Genomic DNA, 3,105 nt, shown 5'->3' with positions numbered 1-3,105 from the left:
GAAAGATGGCGTTGACACTTAACAGAGAAAGAAAATGCGTAACAAAAAATTTGCCTTACCACCTTACCCCTTCTCCTCTGGGCTGTATATGTCCTATCTATACAATACTTTGTAAGAGTGGGACTCTCAAGGAGTGATGTGAATTATGGTCACAAGCCCTGGGTTAACAGTGTCACCACTGGCTGTGGCATAGCAGACAACAGAGCAGTAAAAGACACAGCTGGTGACACTCTCGTGTAGAGGGTTAATCACACTTAATGAACCCAGCAAGGTGGAAAAAAAAATTACCCACACTTAGCTTTAGTTCTTCATGGCCCTAGTAAATTGTTCAGTGAAACTATTTGCTGAGGAATAAAGTCTGCAGGAGGCCACTGTTAATGGCAGGGCATTGTGAAATGCATATAATGCTCCTCTTGCTTTTCTATTGTTCTTTCTTTGTCTGTGGAAATAAGTTGGGGTAAAGCACTGTGCTATTGTGTATGTGTATCCTGACTGTCATACGGCATGTCTGGCTGCTGATGAGGGTAAGGGCTGAGAGCTGTGAACTGCGAAAGCCAGGCACTCTACGAATAAGCCTCTGCACACCCTAAGTAATTTTTCAGCTCTGGCATGTTTTTGGTTTTTTTTACTCTGCCTAGAAACCAGCGGGAGCTTTTGTGAAATGGGAGAGGAAAAGACAAACAACTGCAATGAAACAAGTGGCTTTTTCCAAACACTTTCATCTATTTTCAGAGGCCTGGCTCATTTCTGCTCCATGCACCAGTCGCTTCCTAAACTCACCCATGACCCTGTCCCTGTTGAGGCCTCACCATTCCAGGGTGACTGCCCGTGCACTCGCTGCTCCTGGTTTAGGGAAGGTAAGCTGAGCAAACCTTCCTGTTTGAAGCAGTAATACCTGTGACTCCAAGGTGTACTTACAGCAAGTATCTCCTGGGGCCGATTTAAAAGCCCCAGCCTTTGCTGTTTAATCAACTGCAAAAGCTGTTTATTGCTTTCTATATACGAGTGTCTCAACGCCACACTTTAATTAACTGTGTCGGGCTTGGCTGTCATTCGACACAGGTTTTATTGGAATAGATGTTAAATCCTGTCTTTCATAACTGTCTTAAACACGTCTGTACTGAACTCATTTAAGTAATTAGTTTCCATCAGCTGTCTTTTGTTCGTTTCACATTTGCTTATGGGCAGCCTCTTTCTTACATGGCAACTTCTCCCACCTCCTTGGCCAGGACAGGGAAGCTCTGCTCCAAACTTGATTGCACCTCTTCTGAGGAGCATGTCTCGGGCTGATCTGCACAAAAACAATCTTGTTCTGGGCTTCCTGCAGCTCCCTAAAAGTCATCTCGTGCCAGGAAGCCCACCCCAGTGATTTCCATGGTGGTAGTGCAACGTTAACTCTGCGTGCACCTGAGAGCTTGCAAGTTTTAGCAAGCCTGTCTTGGTCTTCCAAAGGAGGTCTTACGGGCCTCTTTGCCTTGCCTGGAGGTCCATAGTTGTGTTCTCCGCTCCTTTCTGTCTTCCCTCCATGCATGACTGAGTCCTGGGTGCATTGCCCAAGCATGAGGGGCTGCTGCAGCACCCTGGGCAGCAGCACTTTTTCCTCCCATCCCCTTTAGGGCTCTCTCTGAGACCCAGCGCTCCTCATACCTGCTGGTGTGTCCTCCCCGATGCACATGAAATGTTGGGGTTTTTCACTTTCCGTCCCGATTTAACCAAGTTCTTACCCACCACCATGATATTTTATGTTCCTCTTTATAAATGTCAGGTTAGAGCTTTCTAATTTTACTGTTGTGGATCCTCGGAGAGTTTTGGGGAGTGGAAAGGGTATATTTCTCTCTTGGTTAAACCAGGGCTTTCAGAAACCGCACAGGAACTGGAGGTGCTGTGTCTGAGCCTCTCCCCTCACCCCTAGCCTTGCCCTGAGGACACGTAATGTTCTCTGAGGAGCCCCCAAATTGCTTCTGCTCTTCACAGCCCATGTGTAATCCCCTGCAGGGCTCCAGTCCCACCTCCCACATGGAGCAAGGCAGCTGTTTATCTGCTAACAAAGATGCTTTTATGTCTCCATTACCTCAGTGCTTGTTTTTCTTTACTTTTCCCCTCCTGTTAGCATTTTAGACTCTAGCTATATTTGTCAGCTAATACAGCCCGGCTGTTTGTAATGTAAGCAAGCTGGCCAATTTCCTCTTCACAGCTCTTAGTTAAATATTTGAAAGCACTTAGATACCAGCCCAATGCTTTCCTGTACATGCACTAGACTAGATCACTCCCAAATACATGTTGTCTTCTATAGTGGACAAACCCCAAACCTTCTCCTCCTGGCTGCTGAGCCACCAGCTTCACCACTGCCCACTCTTGAGTAGGAAGGCACTTCGCTAATGGAGTAAGACAAAAACAAAGACAAAACCAAAAGGCACATTATGTCTATCCCAAAACTGCTGCAGATTCTGGGGTTTTGTGTTCAGTGATGAGACTGAGTCAATGTGCACACCTACAGGTGTCCTCCAGGGCTTTCGTCTCAGTGTGAATTCATGGTTTACAGGTTCCAGCTACCTTTACATTACTGATCTCTAAATAGAGGATTGGAAATTATTGGAATAAATTTGTCCTCGCAGGAGAGACCCAGATGGTAGGTTGTAAGGGGAATATTTGATGTGCAGACATGTACGTTCATATGTACTGTGATACTTCTGCATTTGTAATTGTACTTGAAGTTTTCCCATCATTTCTAAATTCTTTCAGGAGATGCTATGGGACTCAACTTCCTGTATAAGGATATTTGTTGATGAAGCTGATCTGAACTACCTTGAAAGTGTCATGCATTTGTATTTACATTTAATTATCGCTGCTTTCTCGGGCCTTGGCAGAATGATCTACTTTAGTATTCCTACAGTGTCTACTGTGAATTTAGCTACTATTGCTCGCAATAGGAAAAACAACCAAAAACATGATCAGTCTTTCCTTTTTGTCTTTATTATTCTAGAAGTGACCAAAACCGTACAGCCAGCAGCTGTTTATGCTGAGGAGCCATAATACCAGACTGCCTCTAAGAGCTTACCTAGAAAGATGGTCGAGAAGCTGTCAAAATGGCTCATTTAGTGAGGA

This window comes from Mesitornis unicolor, unplaced genomic scaffold, assembly GCF_000695765.1.
Source record: "Mesitornis unicolor isolate BGI_N332 unplaced genomic scaffold, ASM69576v1 scaffold2024, whole genome shotgun sequence".
Taxonomy (NCBI): Eukaryota; Metazoa; Chordata; class Aves; order Mesitornithiformes; family Mesitornithidae; genus Mesitornis; species Mesitornis unicolor.
Note: the sequence above shows the minus strand (reverse complement) of the source record.